The 25962-nt window shown below is 39.9% G+C and overlaps 1 pseudogene; it reads left to right on the top strand.

Moving 5' to 3' along the window:
• The first annotated feature begins 2685 nt into the window (after window positions 1-2685).
• Window positions 2686-15737, top strand: LOC143409482 (hexokinase-2-like; annotated as a pseudogene).
• The last annotated feature ends 10225 nt before the right edge of the window (window positions 15738-25962 follow it).

Below are 25962 nucleotides of genomic sequence, written 5' to 3'. Positions count from 1 at the left end.
GAAGTTGATAAGAGAGAAAATATGGGATGTATTAAACAAATTCCCAGTACCTTCTTCCTGATACACTAGTCAAAATGATTTTTAGTGCAAAGAGTTGTATCCCCCCAAAAAGGAAGTTGTGTTCTGTCACATCACTTCCATTTCAAAGCAGTGGGTCATAAACCTGAATAGTAGCACTTACAATACTTAAGGTGTATCTTGTGGGAAGGGGAGTGAGTGGATCCTTAGACCAAAAAAGAAAAGGAAAACTTTTAAACTCCTCACAGTGATGCCCTTTGAGCTTTTTTATAGCAGGAAGATGTTAGCTCTTTCTCTCAGCATCTATCTGTAGGTCCTCAGCTAACAGAAAAGGGGTTAGGCTTCCAGTTCAAGGAAGAAGATGGTCTCCTCTTCCCCACATTAAAAAAAGGTAGGAGGCTGAGACAGTAGGATTGTGAGCTCAATGTCAGCCTCAGCAAGGTGAGGTGCTTAGCAACTCAGTGAGACCTTGTCTCTAAATAAAATACAAAATAGAGCCCAGCCCTGGCCAAGGGAACTTTTTGCAGGGGTAGAATTGCTCTCTATCTGGCCTGCATGATTCTGTAGCTGTCAGCATCTTGAGGCATTAAGTACTTAGGAAGTGGGGCTACTGTGATTGGAGAGATGAATTTTTATTTTTTTTATTTTCTAAGGATTTGAAGTAGCCCCAGATGGCCAGTGATTACTTTGTGGGCAGGGCAGTAGTTAAAGCATCTTCACTGCCTTTCTTCTCTGCCTTCCCATCTAGAGAGGGAGCTGGTGAGGGGAAGGGCTGGTGAGGGGAAGGTGACTTTCTACTTCTCCTTTTAAAGACTCTTCATCTCTAAAGATTGCTTTGTCACTTTGAACAGCTGCTGCAACTTCCTTTATGGGGGGATAAAACTGTTTGTGCTAAAGATCATTGACTAGTGTGTCAGGAAGAAGGTGCTAGGAATTTGTTTAATACATCCCATATTTTCTCTCTTATCAACTTCCCCAATAGAAGAGCAGAACTGCCTCTAGATAGATATCTCTAGAAACCCTATTTGCATATTAAAATACTTGACCTCTGTTAGAGGAAGTTGGCCCTTGTACACTGGTGATCTCCTTTGGTGAGAGACCCCAGTCCTAGCTTAGCACTTGTCCTTGAGAATGTTTTGGTTTAGAGGTAGAAGGTTCAGTATCAGCTGTGTTATCAGACAGAGGGACAGAATACACCTAGGGAGCCCAGTTAGAACTCTCCCCTCCTAGGTTGGGCTGGCTTTGCCTTCCAGCTGCCTTCTGCTGACCACACCCCAGGCATCAGAGAGCCAATCAGGACTCTGAATCTTTCCTCAACCTTTCAGTTTCTAAGTAAATGCAAACAATTTTCTGTGGTTTAAACCACAGCAGAATTTCTGCTATGGTAGGTCTTGGGAGGAGGGTGAATGGATTTTGCATTTTTAACAGGTTTCCAGGTGATGGTGGAGGTGGTGCTGCTGGCCCAGGACTATTCTTTGAAAATCTTTAGTAGAATTTTTACTTCTTTCTAGAAAGGAAAAGATAGTTGTTCTTTTCCTCTTTCCCCTCCCCCACTTAGCTTTTCATTTTTGCCACCTGGTTAACCTTGCACTTGGAATGTGTTCAGCCTCTTGCTTATATTTTGTTTTCCAAACCTCTGGCCTCATCCTCTCAGCATCTGGAGGGTCACCAACTTCTCTTTGAGGGTGCTGAATGGCCAAGAAGGACGTCATGGTGCTTTCTTGGGGCTGATTGAAAACCTGGCTCATTGTGAATGCAGCTTTCTCTAGGGCTGAGGAGCTGTGGGTCCTGCTCAGTGTAATCACAGTTGTGAGAGTGCCCATCCACAAAACCCTATTCTTTGTTGCTCTTCAGAGAGAACTTAGTCTTCCATTTTTTTAAAGAGAGAGTCAGAGAGGAGAGAGAGTGAGAGAGGAGAGAGAGAGAAATTTAATATTTATTTTTTAGTTATCGGCGGACACATCTTTGTTTGTACGCGGTGCTGAGAATCGAACCCAGGCCGCATGCATGCCAGGCGAGTGCGCTACCACTTGAGCCACATCCCCAGCCCAGTCTTCCATTTTTGAAAGTAGAAAACAAAGATAACTTCTTTGGATTGCTCCTAGGTGATTAGTTTTCTAGAATAGAGGATAAAATAGAAAAATGTTACTCATTTTTGCCAAGTTGGTTCAGAGAATGCCAACACAGAATGTTCCACCACTCCCCCAATCACAAGAAACAGGGATGATGAAGTACTACTTGATGGTGAGGTGAACTTTCCTTTCTGGTAAGATAATTGGCTAGGCATTTGTGTCTGGGGGGTCTTCCAGGGCCACCAAAGGATGTCCTATTTGTAGGGTGTGCGTGGACTTTCTGATAACTTTGGCCACGATTTTCCCCTTCCTCTCAGGGTTATTTTGACAGATGTTTAGATAAATGGTCTAAATGTAGGACAGCTTTTAATGAGTACTAACTAGTATTATATGAACTGACTCTTTTAATCATTTGAGGAACTGTTTGTGGGCAGTCCAGTTACATTCCCATTTCTTCGATGAAAAGCAAATGAAGACTCAGAGGGTAGGAAGAGGATCTGGTACAAATTCAACTAATTCATTTGTGAGCCCAAGGTCTTAATTTCTGTGCCATTCTGCCTGCTCATCTTCCTGTATCATGTGTCCTTAGCTATTTGACCACATTGCTGAATGCCTGGCCAACTTCATGGATAAGCTCCAAATCAAAGACAGGAAGCTCCCATTGGGCTTTACCTTCTCATTCCCCTGCCACCAGACTAAGCTAGATGAAGTAAGATGGGTTCTTCAGAAGACTTGCTGCATTGCTTCACTCCTGGGGCTGGGAGGACTGGGAAGAACTCTCTGGTGGCCATCTGTTACTGTGGTATTGGCAGTATCACTGAAGGATTTTATAGCTAAAGATTCAGTATTGAGAGTTCTGGGCTCCAGGTGACTGTGCATGTGTGGAGGTGTTGAGGGGTGAAAAAGTATTGAGGAGGTGGGTGCTCTTTGTTACTCTGCATTTCACACCTATTGCACAGTGTCCCAATTCCACCCATGGTGACAGGAATGAGAAGCTAGGAACTCTTTTGATCCTGAGTGTTTTGATGAAAGGTCTTGAAAGAAGGATGCTTCATGAGTTAATGATTCAAGGATATACATATCTTATTTTGGCAAGTCTATAGCTTGCTCCTTCTGTTTCTTAGAGGCGGTAAATCATGAAGGCATCACTCATTTGATCTCCTTTCCTGAACCTGGGAGGAGCCTGAGTTTCTTTTTCCTCCACTAGTCAGGAGACAGTCTACAAATTCAATGATGACTTTAGCTGGGCATCAGAGAGCTCTACTAATGATGCTTGGCAAAATGTGTTTTAATTGTAGAAAATCAATATTCATTCCTTGGTTGTTTTGTAGCAGAGTTTCCTGGTCTCATGGACCAAGGGCTTCAAGTCCAGTGGTGTGAAAGGCAAATACGTGGTGGCTCTCATCTGGAAGGCCATCCAGCGGAGAGGGGTGAGTGTGGAGTGGTGGGACCTCGAGTGTGCAGGCCCTTTGGGATTCACTCTGAAGTCTGTGCACAAACTCAGCCTGAGAAGCTTTTGTCGAGCTTAAGGGGAGGTATTCTTCTTCTCTGCTATTACCCAGTAATTTTATATATGATCAGATGCCTTTAGGGTTTTGAGATTAACGTGGTGGAAAGTAATCTTAGTCTTGGTGCAAGAAAAACCCTTCAGTCCTGAAGAAGACTTCATATCATTTCAAGTAAGGAAGTTGGCATGATGGTGACATGATGGTAGAATGGGGCAGAGAGTGGACAAGATAAAGTTCTGTCATAGGAGTGGGAGGGAGAGAGATAAAAAGAGAAAGTGAGGGAGGGAGAGAGAGAAGGAAGAAGAGGGAGGTGAGAGGGAGAAGAAAGAGAAGTAGAAGAAGCCAATAAGATTGACTTTTCTTAGTGCAGTAATGGCTACAAATTAGACCACAGGGCTGGTGTCAGGAAAATTGTTCTCCACAATGAGAACAAGCAGGGTGGGAGTGAGTTGCCCGATATTCACTTGGGTGTGGATTTAGCTTTCCAGCTTGAACCTTCCTTGGCTCTGAGTTGGGTTAGTAAGCCTGTTGCACTTGAGCTGTGTGTCTTGCTGCTCTTTTTTCATCTTCACATCCTGTATCCATCCCTTCTGTGATGGTGAAGGTCAGAACCCTCCATTTCATTCCTACAGGACTTTGATATTGATATTGTGGCTGTGGTGAATGACACGGTTGGGACCATGATGACTTGTGGTTATGATGACCTGACTGTGAGATTGGTCTCATTGTGGGTGAGTGAGCTCTGGGTGTGAGAGCCAGATGTGCAGTTGGGGGAGTAGGCTGAAAAGAAGGGAATGACCTGTAGACTGGGTTATATTTGAAGATAATGATGTAGTTGCTTTGGAGGGCCAAGCCAAGGCTTGTGGAGCTGGGGATAGTAGAGTTCTGGATCATATATTGGATAGCCCAGGAGTCTGCAGGAAGGGATCCTAATATGGAGCAACCTTGGACAGTAGTGTGAGAGGAAGATGGGGGCAGGGGAGGGACGTGTAGGGATGTGCTTGAGCAGTTCCTTGCTTTGGTCAGGCACTGGCAGCAATGCCTGTGACATGGAGGAAATGCGCCACATCGACATTGTGGAGTGCGATGAGGGGCGGATGTGTATCAACATGGAGTGGGGGGCCTTTGGGGACGATGGCACGCTCAATGACATCTGCACGGAGTTTGACCGAGAGATCGACATGGGCTTGCTGAACCCTGGGAAGCAACTGTGAGTTGGCCTTTGGGTGGTGGGGTTGGGGGGTGTGTTGGGAACTGAGGTTGGGGCTGCTCAGGGACAGGGGATTTGTTTTCAGGTCATCTCTATAGTCTTATTTGTCCCCCAAAGTTTGCCAAGGCACCCACCAATTATGGGAACATTTGGGAATATAAATTGCTGAGAGGGATCTAAAACCAGCGCGAGTGATAAACCCCATCATCCTTCAGCACATTCACTTTGGAAGGCCGTATCCTAGTTCTTGAAAGCCCCTTAGTAGCTCTCAACCACTGCACCCCACAAAGGACCAGGTTATATCATATGGCTGCTCACTGCCAACCCACAGAGTCCCAGCGCCTCTTGCTTCAGCTGCAGACTGACTAAGGCTTATGGAAAAGCTGGCTTCTCAGAAGCCTTTTTGGGCTCCACCCTGGGTCTGTGGCCCATCCATAATCTCGAAGTAGATCGGATAAAAGGCCCCAGCATTTTGTGACCTGAATGTTCTACACTCCATCCAGGCCAGACTTGGTTTTATGTTACTTTCGACTCTTACACAACGTTATTTCATTCTCACATTTGCCAAATGTCTCTGAAGATATTGAGACAGGATTGCTGCAAGCACTAAACATAGTTACAAAACATTTTGAGCAACGCAGCATCTCTCTGGTCTTCTTGGTGTTGGGACTGTTTTGGGAAGTCTTTTCGCACAGATCTCTACTTAGAAAGGAAAACTAGCCCTATAAACCAGGTCAGTGGTGGGCAGCCTTTTGCTTTACTGGGGAGTCCTTTCTTCCTCAAAGCTTGGTTTCATTAAGTCATAAGCTTTCTTTTACGTGTTGGAATGTGAGTCCATTTACCTGAACTTAGGAACATACTGGTTGTGTCTGTCATAGGTGACCAGAGGTTTATGAGCTCATAAGTCACTCACTCAATGCCTGCCTCCATTAATGAGACACACCCATGTCATTCCAAAGAGCCCTGTACCCTTTGAAGTATCAAAAGAAAAAATTGCCAGCCAGATCTTGACAGCATATTCCTGGTATATCCATAAAAAAAAAGATTGGGGAATCATCTTTCAAATTGTCAGCTGAGGAAGCCCCAAAATCATGAGTGATGACATCACATTGTAGAGACCCGCTTGCCCTGGGGGTGTTTCCCTTAGCTCCCATAAAACTAGATTCACATGTGAAGATGTGGAATCCTCACTGTTGAAGCCAGGTTACTCCCAAGGCATGTGCCCATGTTGGTACTTTGACATTTTCAATGTGCCTTGTGCTCAGAACAAATGCTGCCACCTGTCCCTTAGCTCCAATGCTTCCTGACTTGGCCTGAGTTGTCTCTTTGTAGGTAATGTCCAACTCCCTTCCACACCCCTGCTCTGGGCCTCCTTGTCACTGAAGCCAGTCCTAGACAGTACCAGTAGCCCTAGGAGCCTCCTCTCTCTAAGACCCAGAGGCTTTCTGAGAGACCAATGGGTCTTCTTTGCCCAAAAGAGATTGAATTTCCTCTGCCACATAGTTATCGCCAGAAAGACTTCTAAAGAAAACAGTGTCACCTAGTGCTGCAAAATTAAATTACCAAACTGCCTCAGGTTGGGAGCTGATCTCTGCCTTTCTAAAACATGTTTCTTCTATCACCAGCCTGCTCAGAAACTTCCATTGTGTTTACCCCCAGACTCTTTGAGATCTGTTCCAACTTGGTCTTGTAACCTTGCCTCACTATCTTCCTGCACCAACTTGTCCCACAACCCCACCATTTTCTCAGGAATCCATAAATTGCCTGTAAGAGGCTTGTGCCCTATATTTTAATCAGGTTGAAATTTTTTTTCTCTTGAAAAAAAATATTGGGACTCTACATGAGATTTTATTTCAAAGAAGTATTTTTTTTTTTGGAGAAAAGAAATTTTAAAAAACATTCTCCTACACAAAATTAAATCACCTAAAATTCAGTCTGTTCCAGAATGTTCTATACTCCCTGGTTGTTTCATCTGTTTAAGTCCTGTTTTTCCCCATTGTTCAAGACTCACCAGCCTGAGGGTCAGTCCCAATCCCACACTTCCTGCAGCCCCCCAGCTGTCATGTCAACACACACCTGACTAAGTTAATCCTTAATCATGTTGACCTCTAAAGCATGCTGGATCTTACATATTTGTGTCTTGCCTCCCTAGGAAAGTTGTGCATTCATGAACGGTGAGGGGGTATTATTGCTTTGATCTATATTTCCCTGCAGGTTTGAGAAGACGATCAGTGGGATGTACATGGGGGAGCTGGTAAGGCTCATCCTGGTGAAGATGGCCAAGGTAGAGCTGCTGTTCCAGGGGAAGCTCAGCCCAGAACTGCTTACCACAGGCAGCTTTGAAACCAAAGATGTCTCAGATATTGAAGAGTAAGTTTCTGGTCCCAATGCCTCTCCCCATAACCGAGTGTCTGGTATGGGGAGAGGCATTTTGGGAACATGGATGGGGCATTGGCTTTTGACTTTTTGAGCAGGAGGTCCACATGATTGTCTTTTTTTGGGGGAGGGTGGTACTGGGGATTGAACTCAGGGGTTCTTAACCACTGAGCCAGATCCCTAGCTCTTTTTAAAATATTTTGTTTAGAGATAAGGTCTCACTGAGTTGCTTAGAGCCTCACTAAGTTGCTCAGGCTGGCTTTGAACTCATGATCCTTCTGCCTCAGGCTCTCAAGCTGCTGAGATTATAGGCATGTGCCATGTCACCTGGCCACAAGAGGGTCTTGAAGGTGGCACATGGTGGGCCTGTGAATTCACTCTACTTACTTGTCTGTGCTCCTGTGGATTTTGAGGGTGATGCTACCAAAGTGACTCAGGGTTCTGGGAACAGTTGGCCTGCGCATGCAGGGACTTGGGCTGTTGCACTGGGTTAAATCCTGGAGGCATTAACGGGGGCACCTTAACACTTGTTTGCATCTATCTCCTTGTTCTTCTCCTGAATTTCTGACATTTCTTTTCTAATCAGCAGTTCTCAAAAGGGACTACCCTGAGCCCTACTTCAAAACAGAAAAATAGGTGCTTGGATGCCCACAGATATATTCACCCACTCATAGTCCAGCCGGGGAGTGGGAATGAGGATGGCCCATAGTATCCTGATAGCTGGGGCTAGTTTTCCATTCTTGCTATTTCCTCGTGTGAATAGAGGGGGTCCTATTAGTTGAGGAACCAGGTAGAGAGAGGAGGTGATTTCAGTGCCAAAAGGAGCAGTGAAAGCATTCCAAGGACTTTGTTCTGAGTGGAACCTTTAAACAGTGGCTAAAGTTGCTACACCCCAAGGGGATGGTAGTACTCAATCTAGTAAGGCATTTGGTTCCCCTGAGAAGGGCACTTACGGTGTCAAATCACCTACCCTTTCCCACCATCTTCAGACACAGACAAACTCTGGCTGCTTTAGAGAGAACAAATGGGCACCACAGCTGGATTCACATGGTTAGAGGTGACTCTTTATAGAAGCAGAGATTCTGTCTGTTTACCCTAAGACAAGCAAACTGCAAATGCAAAGAGTGCAGAAGGTCCATGAACCAGGTCTTATCTTCATATTAGCGCACAGAAAAGAAATACGTTTTTTTCTTACTGGGGGAAAAATGAGCCAGGGTAGCACTGTATGTGAGTGTGTGTGAGTGAGTGTGAGAGTGTGTGTGTGTGTGTGTGTGTGTGTGTGTGTGTATGTGATGTCTGGGAAAGATACCTCAGGGTGGTGATGTTGCATTGTATTCCCTCCTTGTTGTCCCGGCCCTGCTCACAAACAGGTAGCAAGGTCATAAGATATTCTGTCCTCACTGATAGATGGGGTTGGCTGAAGCTGATGGGCTTCCTTGCCAACCCATACCCTCCTCCTGTTGGCCACAGTGGGTCAGACAAGTGCCCACACACTATCTTTCTCATTCCCAGTGATAAGGATGGCATCCGGAAGACCTACCAGGTGCTCATGCGGCTGGGTCTGAATCCATTCCAGGAGGACTGTGTGGCCACTCACCAGATCTGCCAGATTGTGTCCACACGCTCAGCCAAACTGTGTGCAGCCACCCTGGCTGATGTGCTGCGGCGTATCAAGGAGAGCAAGGGCGAGGATAGGCTGTTCTCCACCATTGGGGTTGATGGCTCCGTCTGCAAGAAACACCTTCAGTTAGTCAGCATGTCGGGCCCAGGAGTTAAGGAGGTCCCAGAGTACCTGGGACCTGGTGACTCCATAGGGCAGCTCTGTTTTTCATCCCAAGGTGTTGGGGGGTCTTTGTAGAATTATAGTTCCCAACAGAGCAAGTGGCTACTGGAGGATGTCATTCCTGGTGTGGGTGGAGGTGATTTCTCAAGGCTGCTGATGACTCAGAGCTTCCCTGGCTGCTGGGTACTCTTCTTGGCCACCCTCTTATTTATAAGACAGAGTTTCAGTCTTTACTCTTATGATTCTTGGTGGTTCTTATTGCTATGTATTCTGCCAGGGACCACCTCAGCACTTGGGGTTACCAGCCTCTGATTTGGGTATTGAATTGATGCCACGCTGCATGTTTTGATCCCTTGGGTTATATATATCCAGACATTCAAGTTTCAGTTGGGACCTGGAAGATGCCTCTTGTTGCACTCACTTAATTTCTCCTAACATGAGTGCCAGGTCAATATGGCATCATTAACTGAGCTGGTCACTGTGGAAGGTCTCAGCTCTGAGGTCCCCTAATCTCCTAGCTCAGTGCTTCCCAAACTTTAGTTAATGTGCACATGAATCACATGGGGATCTTAAGAGGCAGATTCTGGTTCAGAAGGTCTGAGGTGAGCCTGAGATCCTGCATCTCACAGCCTCCAGTGAGGCAGTTGGCTCATGGACCACACTTGGAGTAGGAGAGCAATACCTCAAAGCAGTCATCACCTGGAGAGTTTGTTGCCAAACATAACATGTTATCTTTAGCTGTTCCGATACCTTGAGATGGTTGGCAGAAATTGGCAAAAAAGAGGCGAAAGTGCAGAAGAAGTGACATATTCAAATAAAATGAGTTATGGAACACGAAAAATGGGTAATGTTAGAGCCACCTGGTTCTATTAGACTGCAGAGGCTGATTGCAATCTCCTGGGCAGAGGAGATTTCTTGTGACTGCACGTAGGGAACAGTGTTTTGCTAGAAGTGTCCTTTCCTTTCATTGGGGATAAACCCCACCAGGGCGGTGATCTGATTTTTTATGCAGGGATTCCTAACATGGGAAAGAGTGGAGGGAGAAGGCTGAGGGCAGCCTCTGCTCTTGCAGGCCCAACTTTTGGGCTGAAGCAGTGAGTCACTGTGCAACCATTTATACCACTGACCTTAACTGTGGACACCTGTCTCTTATCTCACCTGGGTGGCTACAGTTTTGCCAAGCGTCTTCACAAGGTTGTACATTGGCTGGTGCCTGACTGGGACATTTGCTTCCTCCGCTCTGAGGATGGCAGCGGCAAAGGGGAAGCCATGGTGACTGCAGTGGCTTACCAGGTGGCTGATCAACAAAGAGCCCGCCAGAAGACCCTGGAGCCTCTAAAACTGAGCCATGAGCAGTTGTTGGAGGTCAAAAGGAGGATGAAGCTTGAAATGGAGTGAGGTCTGAACAAGGAGACACACTCCATCACCCCTGTGAAGATGCTGCCCACCTATGTGTGTGCTACCCCCGATGGCACAGGTATGCAGCAGAGATGCTCACCTGGCAGGCCTTTGTCCTAGCATTGATGCTTGGGGAGCTCCGTTAGCATTAGCCTTGGACATTTGAACTGCCACCTGTTTTTGAAGCTATATTCCTATAATACTAGAGTCAACCAGACATATCTCAGCTAAAATCAAACAGTACTTACTGGTACCTACTATGTATCAACACATTTAATGCCTATTAATTCCTTTAATATTTGTTAGCTATTAAAGATTAGTAGTTACTTTTTTGTATTAACAAACTGCTGTATGTGGCAAAAAACAGAGGCCTGAGAAGTTAAGAAACTTGCCCAAGTTCACACTACTAGCAAATGTCAGAGCTGGGATTCAAATCCAGGAATTTAGGTACCAGAGCCACTGCTCACAACCATCACTTGGTCTGGGTCAAGGGTCAGTATACTGTACTACCTGGGCCAGGTTTGGCCTATGCCTGTTTTTGTGAATAAAGTTTTATCAGCACACAACTATGCCCATTGGTTTGTACAGCATTCATGACTGATTTGTACTACCCCGGCAGAGTTGAGTGTTTGCAGTAAGACTATGGGGTCTACGAAGCTTAAAATGTTTCCTGTCTGTCCCTTTACAGAAAAAGGTCACTATAAACCCTCTTGTAGGTCTTGCAACCTAATAAATGGAGGTCTTTTCCCAATTCAGAGAAAATGATTGCTGAGCAGGCCAATGTAGCAGTTAGTATAGTTTCCAGAGACTAGGGTTTGATCCCTGCTCCCTTTTTCTACTGATGTGATTCTACATAAGTAATGTTGTCCAGCTCAGCCAGATTTTGATCATCCATAAGAAAGGAATGAACTGTATCCCTTAGGATGGCCTAAGTGTTGGATGGGGACTGTGTGTGAGGCTTATGGCACACTGAAATTGCCTAATGGTGGAAGTTTTTCTCATTTTAAAAGATTTTCCTTCTAATTCTTTTAAAGAATTACACTCTCTTTTTCCTTCTCTAGTCTGGAATCTAACCTAAGGTGGTATTTGATTTGGCACAAATAGCATATTTAGATAGTTTTAAATGTACTATATTAGCATCCCCAGAGCTCTGCAGTGCTCACTTTGACTTCTGGGCCCCCAACATGTGGACTCATTTGAGAGTCACTAAGGACCCAGCAGAGATCATTTTTCTTCATCATTAAATAGAGCTCACACTCCATCATCCCCTGAGGCTGCTGAATCTGTAGAGTGGCCCCCTGTCAGGGGAAGGTACATAAACTGTCACTCTTTGTCACCCCAGCTCATTTCCTCCTTGGATTTGTTTTCCAGAGAAAGGGGACTTCTTGGCCTTGGACCTTGGAGGAACCAATTTCCAGGTCCTGATGGTGCATTTGCAAAATGGGAAGCAGCGAGGAGTAGAGATGCACAGCAAGATCTACTCCATCCCACAGGAGGTCATGCATGGCACAGGCGATGAGATGAGCAGCATGGGGCCTCCAGGAGGGCCCAGGAAGCTTCTTGCTTTCAATGACAGCTCTTTCCTTGTTTACCCATGGACCTGGAGAAGGTTTGTGGGCCCCAGGCCCAGGCTGCTCTCTGGGTTTGTGCCTGAGCTTTCATTTCTTCTGGATGGAAACCTTGAGCTCCTGCTGAGGCCTTGTTGGGGGCAGCCCATCTAGGCCAGGGCCTCTTTCTTAGTGCTCCAATTTCTCCCCACAGCTCTTTGACCACATCGTCCAGTGCATCACTGACTTCCTGGAGTACATGGGCATGAAGGGTGTGTCTCTGCCTCTGGGTTTCACCTTCTCCTTCCCCTGCCAGCAGAACAGCTTGGATGAGGTAACAGTGCCTTCCCACAGGGCTCTCCTATGGGCTTTATTGACCTTAATGAGTGAAAGGAGGGCACTAGTGACCCTTGGGGAGGATGGGCCTATTGATAAGAATAAGATGGTTGAGGCTGGTGGAGGTTAAGTGGGTTAGTTAGGATCCAACTTTCTTTGGAAGAATGATGATGGTGATGCTATAACAAAACATTAAACTCACATATTTTAAGCACTTATTTGTATGCCACATAATAAATTTACCTTCCTATGTGCATTATCTCATTCAATCCTCACAGCAACCATCTATGTTAAGTGTTCATATGCCCAATTTTCAGTACAGGAGATAAGGTCTACAAAGGTACTTGGTGCCTTGCTTTAGGTCATCTAGCTTTGGAGTAGCCAAGCCACTATTTGAATTCTGTTTTTCTGATGTCTTGAGACCGTGAGCTCAAATTCTCTCTCCTGCTCCTGAGGCTCTTACAGGCTCAGGCATTTTTATTTTGTCTCCTGTAAATGTGGGAGCTCTGGTCTTTCTAGACTCACCTTTGCCTCTCATTCCTGTTCAACTTGCCTTGGGTGAATGAAAGAGGGATTGAAGATCTGGTGTTCCCAGATGTTCTGGACAGGAGTACATAAAGAGATGGAGGACAGCTGAGTAGGCAATGCTGGGATCTGGGCTGATGGCTTCGATATTAGAGTATTTTTTTGAACAGTGGTTCCTCTCTGACTTAGCCAGTCATGTAGAAACCTGCATGCATGCTGCAGGGTTATGGTGCTGTGGATGCAGTTTCCAGGTGCAAAAGGATGGTTCCTGCCTTAGATGCTTCCAAACTGGGCTGTTGAAGCAAGTTCAGAAAAGTAAGAGCTGCTGTTTGGACCATGGCAATGAGATACTACAGCCCTGAAGACACACAGTGAGGTGATGATCTGAGTGCAGTCCTGGAGGAGGTGAGGAGTACTTGGAGCAAATTAGAAGAATGACTTGATGGGGAGAGGTTTTACTTATTTATTTGTAATTTTTTGAGAATTATAATATCTATATTATATAGAAAAGAAGAAAAAATGATTAATAGAAAAGTAAAAATAACATTCCAACAAAGTCCTTCCAGACTTTTCCTGCAAATTTTTATTTTATTTTATTTTAAACAGACACTATCTTTTCATACCAACATGTATTTATATATTTTATTGGGTATGATAACTGTTTCTATCTGAATAGAAGTAGTCTATCTGAATAGAACAGTCATCCTGCTGGATCTTAATCTGTATGTTCCAATTTTCTGTAAGGAGCACATGTTATGTCTAGGATCATAAAAATGAACAGCAAATAAAGGGAAAGACAATTCTATCTGTTAGCCGATGAAGTTATCCTGATGATGGGGTATTAGCAGGTGCTCAGGAGGCCTGAGGGCCTGTGGCTGTGCTTACTCACCACTGGCCTTGGACAAGTCTCCCCAGCTGTTGGGGCCTGTTCGTGTCTTTTTATAAGGATTACCTGAAGTGATGTTACTTGAACATTCTATAAATTTTAAAGCGCCGAACTTTTGCCAGAGATATGAAGCTAATGTGCAGATGAGAGAGATGGGTGGAGGTGAGCACACCCTTGTCTTGATGTGAGTGTGTAAACCAAGGCTCCACAGGGATGCGCTATGTTCTTCTGAGTCTCTTGGGATCTGATCATGGTATGACACATCCAGGTGGATGAGATGCCAAGGTGATGGGCATGAACCACCAAGCAAGGCCTGGGGACACCATGCAAGTGGGCAGTAGTAAACACACAGTCCACTGGTGGGTGCAGCCTCTTGGGAAATGGATCTGGGAGTGCTGACACTGGTTCCTGGTGTTCGGCAGCACAGAGGGCTCCAGTGAACAAAGATTTCTCGCACGTGCAAAGCCACCGGGCATCTACTTCCAGATGGCCCTGTGACATGGTCAAGGGCCACATTAAAGATGGGCCCACAGAGGACTCTGAGAATCCTTAGAGAGCTTTCTCACTGAGAAATGTGGAGGAGTGTAAGGCCTAGACACTTCCCCAGCTGTGGCCAGGTGCTCGTTCACTGGATGCGGAAGTATGAAAAATTAAGAGATGTACTGGCCCTTCTGATTTAAGTGAAGGACAGGGACAGGGCAAAACTGCTTTGCCCAGTGAAGGAAACATGTGTTGGGACATTTGCACAGTGCTTATGAGCCATTAATTGGAGTCAGCAGGTCTGGAGGTGAGTCCTGCTCCTAGCTTCAAACTAGGCCTAGGTAAGTCACCTGGGTGCCTGGGTTACCTGTAAAAGGTGGGTGTGATCACGATAAATGTTCTCCAAAGATGGCTATGGGGATTAAATGGTATAGCATAAGTCATGCACCAGCATTGGTGCACAGGAAGTACTCAGTAAATCCAAGCAACAACCTTAGGAACAACCTTAGGTTGAGTATCACTGGTAGGTGAGATGGCTAGTTACTCCAGGGAATCTGTCTAGTTTAAGAGGTTGAGAGCCCAGAAATGACACAGCAGCCCTTCTTTGAGGTCTTCTCTGTGCTTTTTAGAGTATCCTCCTTAAGTGGACCAAAGGCTTCAAGGCATCTGGATGCGAGGGTGAGGACATGGTCACCCTGCTGAAGGAAGCGATCCACAGGCGAGAGGTAAAGGAGACCCATGACTTGATTCCTTGATGCCTGAAGTGATCTGTGAGGGGCAACATTGAGTGCAGTTGCTTTGGCTGCCAGGAAAATTGATGTAATCATTCAGCTCACAATGGTTGAGTGTCCACTGTGCATAAAGCTCTGTTCTGGGTGTGGGGATTCAGGAATGACAGCAAAACAAAACAAAACAAAAGAGCGTTTGTTCTCAAACATAAACCCATAATCCAATGGCAACTGTTATTAAGGGCTAAGATAAATGAAGTTGGACAAGGAGAGCAGATAAAGTGAGCAGGGAAGTGGCAATCTAAATAGCAGCACAACTAGGGAAGTCTTCATGCAAGCCTTGAGTGAGCCTTGCATGAAATAAGGGAGTGAGTCACAGCATTTGAGATGTATTTTATATACATGTAAGTGTCCTTGCAAATGTCTGAAGGGAGAATGTTGGGGTTCACTTGTGGACTAGGCATCTGCTTCTGCCTTCTTAGGAGTTTGATCTGGATGTGGTGGCTGTGGTTAATGACACAGTTGGAACTATGATGACCTGTGGCTATGAAGACCCTCACTGTGAAGTTGGCCTCATTGTTGGTATGGTTATCAACCATCCTCCCCACAGGGGTGGGGGGCAAAGCCTTGGATGGGTGGGAGGCTTGAGCTGAGTGAGACCTGGTGTCCCTGTGATTGGCAGGCATGAGTAGCAATGCCTGCTACATGGAGGAGATGTGCAACGTGGAGCTGGTGGATGGAGAAGAGGGGCGGATGTGCATCAACATGGAGTTGGGGGGCTTCAGGGTCAATGGATGCCTGGACGACTTCCACACAGAATTTGACAAGGCTGTGGATAATCTTTTGCTCAACCTGGGCAAACAGAGGTAGGCACCCAACTAGGTGAGGGCCTTATATCCCAGAATGGACAGCAATGAGTGATCGGAGTCTCCACCATAGCATTTGCAAGGAAGCTGTTTGTATATCATTTTTAAAAAATAGCATTACTTCCATAGTTAAAGAGGAGAGTTGACCAGTAGTTTACAGTTTGGGATTGATCGAGGAGTTTGATGGTAACCAGTGCTATAATCATTAACAGATTTAATTAGCTCTTTGTTGATTTGATTATATTTTATTTAAATTTTATTTGCCACCTATTTAATTGGTAGCAGGAGTGCAGTAAAATCTGAATTTATCTGTTCAGTTATATTCTGGATTTCTACTACCCCAAATCTATAAACCATCAAGATGAAATGTTTAGAGTTCAGCTAAAACTATATTTTGTGACATGAGGCCTCAAAAATATAACTGGATCTTTTGGTATTCCTTCAGTATAAATTTCCAGAACATTCAACTGTAAATGTTATACAATAACTAACATAAAAATACTAGAATTACAAAAGTTATAGTTTACTATTTTTTATTTAGATTAGCAAAAATAAAATATCATACCTCTAGCCTGGAACACATCACAGTAGACAAAGATTAACTTGTACTCAGGTAAGTAAGGTTCAAAATCAGGCCTATTAAGAGCAATCAAATAACTTTAGATTTTACTAATCAAATAGATTGTAAAACAGACATAAAAGGTGGTGTAGTTTAAAAGAAGTTAAACGACAGCGATCTTTTATATTAAGGAAGCAGATGTTTAGTAGGGAATACAAATGAGGACAAAATGACACATTGCAATAACAGGCAAGGTCACTTAGAACTACACCTAGCAGAAACAAAACAATTCTACAGAATACAAGAAAATCTGGAATTTTTTAGTTATGCATTCCATTCTGTAAAGATTAATATTGTGATTCAAGACTTTAAAAAGCATTCATTGGGCGTAATCTTTCTTTGTTTGTGGAGTACAATATTATTATTCCTGTGGTCATTTTCAGCTATTACATAATAGTTTTATGTTTATAGTCTCAAAATCCTAATAAATTATTATTTCAGCTTCAAAAGTTTATTTCTTCAATTTTTACTGACATTTTAGCCTTCTTTTTTTTTTCACTCTCTGATATACTCTTCTCCAAACTCCAGATTATGATTGCTAGTCTGATTATTTACTTTCAAATTATTTTTGGTGGTCCTCAATTCTATCCCTATTCCTTGTTCTACCTCATTAAACTGGCTCACTTTCCCACAAGATATACAGGATACTAAACGTCTTTAATGTTTATGCCCTATCTGCTTTACTATAAGAGCATTTGTATACATATATAAAGCATCTCACACTTTAAGAATCACACTCCTGAAAACTATGATAAAAAGAACAGTCTACTATTTATTCTATTCAATGCATAATTTGCATATATATGTTACACAGCACTATATAATGAAAAGTGATTAACACACAATACCAGCCATTTGGCATATAATAAATCCTTTCTACTTGTTTTATTAAATGAATATAAACTACCTCTATTTCTTAAAAATATTTTTAAGTACCTATAATATATGCACAATTCTTACATTTTCAGAATTAAATAATAGGGATTGGAGCATATTAATGAGAATATAAAAATTCTAGGGGAATGGTAATACTTGGTTTCAACTTTCTAAAATAGTACTAACATTAAAATATAATAATGGCAAAAAAGTTAGAAACTGAAAAATATACTACCATTTTAAAATTTTTAATAGAAAAAGTTAGGCTGAAATATAGCTTTAAAATATGAAACACAACTTTAGTAAAATTTAAGGAGAATTATTATATGTATAAAATTTATCTGATAATAAAAGTATCTACATAAATATAAAAATCAGCTTCATAATTGTGAGGTCTTGCAAGAGTATATAATTACTTAGATTTCTATATACAATTAAAAATTGTTGAAATAGGAGGGTAAACCTACAAGTGTCTCAGGATAGAGGTTTGTAAATAAAGGAAAATATAAAATAAATAAGCAATCAAAGTACAAGGAAAAAAAATCCTGCTCTGTTAAGAATTTTTTCTAAAGCTCAGCTGCTTGGCTGGTACCTTCTTTTCCGGTTTCTTCTGGCCTTCCCATACTTTATCACTGACCTATGTAAATGCAATGCACATATATACACAGACACACACACAGTCAACACCTTGTATTTCACGCATTAAACTCCTATTATTTCAATGGGCAGAAAATATGTACAAGGAAACAGAAATAAATATTTCTACTTTGAGGTATAGTCTTAGCAAAAACATGTATATGAGTAATATGTAAAAAGATGAAATATAATAAGACTCTACTCTTCAAATACTCTTGCAAGCTACATGCCTCAGTTTAAAGGTGAAACTATATTCATATTTGAAGTGAATATTTTGCCAAGCACAGGATGGGGCATAAATTAATAGTGTCTGCAATACTTAAAAGTTCACAGATTTTCTGGTTAGAATTAGTTGATATTTTATAATAAAAAGTTTTATATATGTTCAGTTATATACATTTAAAAATATATGTTCTAAACAGAATAACCCACATATAATATTCAAGCATAGGTCAGATTTTTACAAATTATTTGGGCAAATATACTTTATTTTGGAGTAGTATTTACTTAAAGATACTGCAATCCTTCAATCAGAACTCTCAATTGTGATGAGATTTTATAAACAGAATGACAAATCATTTAAAGTTAGAAACAGCAAACAGGTGTACAGCTTGTGCCTAATAGGCCTTCCCTTAGTTTCACAGTCTGATAATCTTTTTGCATACTGTCTTGACCTGATTATTCATGAATTTTTGCATAATGAGAGAAAATTTTTCGACATTTTAGGTATGACATACAAAGTTTGCAGCTACTCAACCATCCTGGAAAGTCCTGTTGATTTTTTTAAGTAGATATAGCAGTCAAATTATAATTTGATCCAGCATTATTAAAGTGGTCAACCTATTTAGTGAATTCTTTGAAAGCAAAAAACACTTTAAAATATTTCCATGCATCATCACATGCATAAAACTACCTTATACTTGCATAAATGTGTCTAAATGAGCAACTAACACTCTTCAGCACTGTTTTAAAAAGTTCCCTAAACTATTTTACTCTATTACATTTGTTAATATTGTCCATATTTACAAACAAAATCTGAAATATTCATTAAAAAATCATTTGTAAAATGTTCTTTGAAATATAGAAACTACAGAGATAAATATGTTCAAGGAATTTTGTAAAAATTCATATTAATTGCCTAAATTTTAAAATAACATCTAATTCAGGATATCATATTCTTGCACATTCATATTTTCAGTATCAATTAGAAAATTTTTCTATAACTTCAATTATTCCTATTAATACTGACTTGTTAATTCTGCCATATATATAAACACAATGATTTAGATAATCGGCTCCCCATCTTTTGGCTTTAATTTAAAATTTATTTTTATTATTCAGAGTGGTATTGTGATGTTTGTTCAAGTCTTTAATTTTTTCTATTTATCTTAAGTTGCTGTGCCAAATTTAAATAATTTGTGAATTTATTTTATTGGATGGTATACTCAGTTCTATGTTATAGTGTCAGATTTAAGATTTTCCTTTCAATTTCTTTTTCTGGTATATTTACAATATTTTTTTTGTATCTCAGGTTACTTTCTTTCAATTTTACTGTAATACACTGAACTAATGGCTATTGACTTTCAGGTGGAATTCACAGAAAGAAAATTCTCAAAATCCTTCCGTTAAAAATATTATTCCACTTGTCTATACTTTTCAACACTTTCATTTTAATTTACTTGCTAACTATATTCTTCTACAAAAAATATTCTTGCTTTTATCATGGACTGACAGAATATATTTCTAGTTTTGAAGCATTTCCTATTACTGATGAAGTTTCAAATATCAGTTATTGTTGCTTTTAGTAATCTTTTCCAGAACTACCAGGATTCCTGGAATTCTCTCTGTCTTTTGCTTTGTTTTTATGTTTTCATTCATGTCATTGTGCACTTGGTGATTTTTTTTAATTGAACATGTATATCACACAGTAGCTCAGGAAAATTGATCTGAAGGTCAAAAAATTGTTCAATATTGTTCTCAATGCTTTTGTTATCTTCCTTTAGAACAGATATCTGAATTATATTGTGATATTTGTTATATCACATCTTGCCCCACTCCCCATTTTTTTCTGTGCCCATTTTTCTATTGTGATCTTTTTTTTCTACTTTTAGGATATCTTAAGATCACTAGCTTTATCTTTAATCATGTTTATTTCATTCATTAATTTAACCATATTTTTATTTCAAAAATTATAGTTCTTATTATTAGCAAATATTTTTTCATGCCCTCCCTCAACCTTTACCTACTTTCTGCAAACAGTAACTCTAAGGATGCCAAGTAGAAATCGTGAAGTTCCCATTTTCTAAATTATTTGTTTTCTCTGTAACCAGAAGTGGTCTTTGTCCATCTTGAGCTTTCTCTTTTGTGGTTTCTGCTCCCTGCCCCACTCCCCACCCCCGTTGTATGCTATACTCCATACCCCATGTTCCTTACCTGAAATCCTCAATGGCTAACTGCCTACTTGTTTATGTCAAAAAATGCTCGTGTTGGTTGAGAGAGAAATATTGTGTGGTGAGAAGCTTATGTCTACTTCAGGTATTTGGATTTCTTCTTGTTGTGTTTAGAATTCTTTAGGAATCCCTTAGAACACACTACTCTAATTATAATGATTTGAATTATCTTTTCCCTTTATAATAGTGTTTTGCACTTAGGTTTTCTTAGTTTTTTATGCAATCATTTTAATCTTATGTGCTTCCCTTGCTCAAGAATTTTTTCAAGCATGAGAGTAAAATGACATGTGCTTCTTTCTTAAAGTTCAGTGGAATTGATTTTTAACACTTTCAAGAATTAATATTTTCTATTAGAAACTATTTTAAAAGTATTTAAAATAAAATTGTATTTTTATATTAAAATATTAAATTTTGATATTTTATTGTTAATTTGTATTTTTTTCATGTACTTTCTGACAATTTACATATTATAAAAAAATTCCCAAATGAAAGTGATGTCAACAAAATTGTGCATTGGAGACTCAGCACTTTTCCTCACACAGAGGATACAGCAATTCAACAGCAATGGAGGAATCAGTTCCTTTTATGACCAATCTAGAAATTAGTAAGCTAGAACTCAGCAGGGACAAATCCAAGCATGCGAAACTACTAGGAAAAGAAGAGATATCATTTTTCCATTACCCTCAATCTCACCTCAATGTGAAATAATCTTGAAGAAACTCCTAATCTTCATCTTCTCCCTGAGAAGCAAAGGAGTTGAATTGCATTTGTAGCATTCCTACTAGGGAAAGTAGTTCCTTCCCAAGGGATAAGCCAACTTAGCTGCCTTAGAGAGATAATTGGGCTCCATATATGCTAGTAACTACCAAGACCAAAGAATGGTTTGGATTAACTGTAGAACCAAGCAGCTAGAAGAGTTTAATATAAGTGGGAGATAATATCCAAATTCCACTAACTCCATAGGAGGAAAATGTTAGATGACATATATGACACCCTCATTTTTCAGATGGCTTCTCAAAACACTGTTTTCTATCTAGTCTATCTGAGAATACTAAATGGAACCAGCATATTTCTAGTTTCTAATGGCCTGGGGGCCAGTCAGAACTAGGATGGTGGTTTGACATTGTAGCTAGTTGTTACAAATTCTATGAACCAGCTCTTTGTTAACAGAGCAAAAAGAGAAAGAAAGAAAGAAAGAAAGAAAGAAAGAAAGAAAGAAAGAAAGAAAGAAAAAGATCTCAGGTCTCACCAGCTACCTGTGGAGGGAAAGAATTGTAGAAGCATCCATAATTCAACTTTTGAGGAACTGACCAAGAAGCTGACTTTGGTCTCACTTGTCTTCAGAACATGATAGGCCCTGGCATGTTATAGGTTTCTGGAGACCACTAACAACAAAGAAAGTGGATTCACCTAGGAGGAAGGTTTAAGAAGCTTCCAGAATCTCTGGTTGGACTGACTAGTGAAGTTATTTATCTACCTGTATGAGGCCTGTCTATGAAGACAGGGAGAAATAGTCATTATGTATAATGTACAAATACCAATACAAAGAATGAAGAAAAAGAAACAAAAAAAAAATATGTTCCTTCAAAAGGATAAAATAAATAAATCTCCAATAAACCATTTTAAATTAAATAAATATGATTTATTGACAAGAAATTTAAAATAACCATCTAAGAGCTGAAGAATTTAATTAATGAACTAAAAATTTACTACAGGGCTTAAGAGAAGATTATATCAGATATAAGGAAAAACCTCATTAAACTCAAAAACAGTTATTTCAGTTAATGAAGCAAAAAAGAAAAGGGAAAATAAAAGAAGAATGAAGTAAGCATAGGAACTTATGACTTATGGAACATAATAAATAAGATTAATATATGCATTATGAGAATCTCAGAATGAAGAGCAAGAGCAAGAGAGCAAGTGATAGAGAGGAAGAAACTAAAATGTATTGAAAGAAATAATACTTGAAAACTTTTCAAGTCTAGTAAAAGAAATGTAGATCCAGATCCAGAAAGTCAAAAGTACCTTAAATAATAAGTATCCAAAGAACTTCACACTAAGACATATTCATATTGTCAAAAGTTAAATACAGAGAATTTTGAAAGCAGCACAGGAGAAGCAACTTGCTGCATACAAGGTTATGTCCACATGACTACCAACAGATTTTCCAACCAAAACTTTGCATGCTGTAAAAGAAATCAGGACAATTGTTTATAAAACACCAAAAGAGAACAATGGCCAAACAAAAATTCTACTCATAACAAATTGTCTTTTAAATATGAAAATGAGATAAAGATATTCAAAGATAAACAAAAACTTTATTTTTCATCAATACTACTTTAGAATAAATGGAATAAATGCTAGAGGTTTTTTTTTTTTCTTTTTTTCCTCCAGTTTGAAACCAAAGGATAGTAAACAGTAACACAGGACCCTAAGCAAGCATAAAATGCATTGGTAATGAGAAATATACAAATAAATACTGTACTGTTGTAATGGTGGTGGATAAATCACTTAATTCTAACAAGACAGAGACTTACAGTATTAAAATAACTATAATTAAAATATATGATAATGGGCACACAAGATAAATAGTTGCACATTCTGACATCAATAACTAAACATAAGGAAAACAGATATTGTAGTATTTGTATCCCATTTAAGTTGTAACCAGATTAACATAGGCTGCTATAAAGATTGGTCTTGGGAACAATTTCTTATATGTCACCAAATGGAGAGGCCATATAATTGAAAAGCAGACAAGAGTGCAGCAAACTAAAATGCTCTGCACAACAAAAGGGGGAGGGGAAAGTCAATGGAGAAAATGACAACGTGTAAAATGAAAGGCATTCGTAAACCATTCATGCAATAGGGGTTAATTTCCAAAAATAGTTAATCCTACAATTCAATAGCCAAACATAAAAAACCTAGTAATCCAACTAAAAACTCAGAACTTGAACAGATATTTTTCCAAAGACAGATTGCCAACAGATATATGTAAACATGATCAATGTCACTAATTATTACAAAAACCCAAATCTAAAACATAAAACAATATCACCGTTATCTCTAGAAGTATTAGGAAATATTATCTGTTAACCTGGATGCACACACACACTCACAAACACACACACACACTAGAAACACTCTACAATTGGTAAGAATGCAAAATGACACATCAGCTGTGGAAAACATTAATGAAATTATTCAAATAATTAAAATTAGAAGTATAATATGATCTAGAAATTCCACTTTTGGATATTTATATAAATTAAATGAAACTATCTTCTTGAAGAAGTATTTGTTTTTTATGTTCCTTACAAAACTAGCTTCAATAGTCAAGATGTGGAAACAATAAAAACATCCACTGAAGGGTAAGTGGATTAAAATATGTGGCACATATATAATGTGAATATTATTCAGTCTTAAAAGGAAAACGAAAGTCACGGAAGAACAAATAATTCATAACCTTGCTTACATAAGGTATCTAAAATAGTCATAGAAGAATAGAATACTGTTACCAGAAAATAAGGGAGGACTGATAATCAGATTGTATGAAATATCAGTTATGGAGACTAAGAATCTGAGATCTGCTATACAACATGTTCCTTTAGACAATACACTCCTGGCACTTAAAAACCTGCTAAGAGGGTAAATCCTTTGTTAAGTGTTCTTTCCACAATTTAAAAAGTCCTATTTGTATATCCCAATACTTTTGTCTTGGTTATAAAAGGAATTTTAAAATATTCACATATTTACCTTAATACTTCAATTAAGTTTCCCAAAACTGGAAAACTTAACACTTTGATAACTAACAAAACTTGATAGTAAATACAAAAGTGAGAATATTGCTGACTTAATCAAAATGTTTAAAAAATCTCTATAAGCTAAAAAGCCATTAGTATATGTTAAATTTCTCCAAATACATGAGATTGAATCAAACAAAAATTTAAATATTACTTCTTCAAAAAGAAATACACAAACATTCCCAATATGTAAAGATTAATGTAAATGGATTATTTAAAAAAAAAACAAGAAAGATGTTTCCTCCATTATAACATCATCGTTTTCAATTTTTATTTAAAGTCTCAGAGAATGCAAAAACATCTTGGCTGTTTGCAAAGAGACAATGATCCACTATTACAATTTACTCAGGGCAATTCATCTCTTCCTGTAGAAAGATTATCAATAGTAAAAGATTATCCAGACCTCTAGAATCTTAGAACATATTTATTGAAGTGATAAGCAAGTGGGACATCACTGTAGAGATTGATAGTAATGGAAAGAACATTTGTGTTAGGTTTTTGTCACCAGGACAAAATACTTGACCACATTAATAATTGTGCCTATTCATATATATATTCCACTCTACTAAGAAAACCACCTGCATTAATGCTGCTTATTAAGACCAAACAAGTATAAACATCAGAATAAGTATTATAGCTAAAAAGGAAAAACAAAAATAGCAAATATTGGACAACAATTTATTCCTTTCAGTAGGGTCACTCACTCAATCCCTTTTTTGCCTACTCTGTAATTTGAAGGTAGTTGAGAATATTATCCTAGGTATCTGAAAAAAGAAGTTTTGAATTGTTTTTGTCATTGTGAGAAAAGAAAATGGATACTTTGGGTTTTCTGTTGACTAGTCTAAGATTAGTACCAGAGGACTGTGGTCATTGACTGGTGATGTGATATCTGTGGCCATATGTCCTCCACTGTATCTGGAAAATGTGAGCTTAAGTGTCTTGTGTCACAAGTGTTTATTTTTGTAACTCTTTTTTTTCTCCCCAAGAGTTTCCCAATTGCCCCCCTCCTGCCTATTCCTTCTCTGTAAAATAGTTTTGTAGTGACACAAACCAAACACATTCTTAATGAAATGTTTCACAACATAATTTGGAGATTTTACTATTATTTGCTAATAATGTTCTTCTCTCTCAGACATGGGTAACTCCTTGCAGTTTGAATGACTGTTCACAGATGCAGTTATCACAAATGTATATGGAAATGTACAAGGAATAGAAAACATAGAAAAAGAAAGATTCAGTTTCCTTGTGGCAGTGATCCAGTTTCCCTAAAGGTCACTGCTCAGTGTGAGCAGCACAACCAGCCTGAGGGGCCAAGCTTATGAACAGAACTGAATCCAGGGTATTCACGGGCCAGAGCTTGTTTCTGCATAGCAGGAGTTCTATTTGCATGAGAAGGCTCTTCTTGCAGAATTAAGAAAAATTCTGGAGGGAAAAAAAAAACTATTGTAAGTGACTACTTCTAGTAATTAATGCCCAAGCAATTTCCATGGTTTTCTCCATTTTTGTTCTTAAAAGTTTGTTTCTGACATCTTTTCTTGTTACTTTGGAGACTTTTCTTCTCAAAAGCAGACTTACTGGCTGCCAGAAAAGGCCAGTTCATACCTTGTCTTTTTTCGAGCATGTTCTTCTGCTCCATAGAGATAGAAAAAACTCACAAAAGGAGAGGAGGGGAAAAAAAAACTCTCACAGTCCCAATATGTGCATGTTGGGTGAGTTTTTAAGCTGCTAGTTGCCAGAACAAAGCTGCAGGAAGAAGTCAAGATGCCAAGATGGTATCCGGTCTTTGCAATGTGAGCAAATGTGCCATATCCACGATCAAAAAGCCACCCAAGATAGGACTTTCCT

Source organism: Callospermophilus lateralis, chromosome 11 (genome assembly GCF_048772815.1).
Source record: "Callospermophilus lateralis isolate mCalLat2 chromosome 11, mCalLat2.hap1, whole genome shotgun sequence".
Classification (NCBI taxonomy): domain Eukaryota; kingdom Metazoa; phylum Chordata; class Mammalia; order Rodentia; family Sciuridae; genus Callospermophilus; species Callospermophilus lateralis.
Note: the sequence above shows the minus strand (reverse complement) of the source record. Positions and strands in the feature narration are given on the sequence as shown.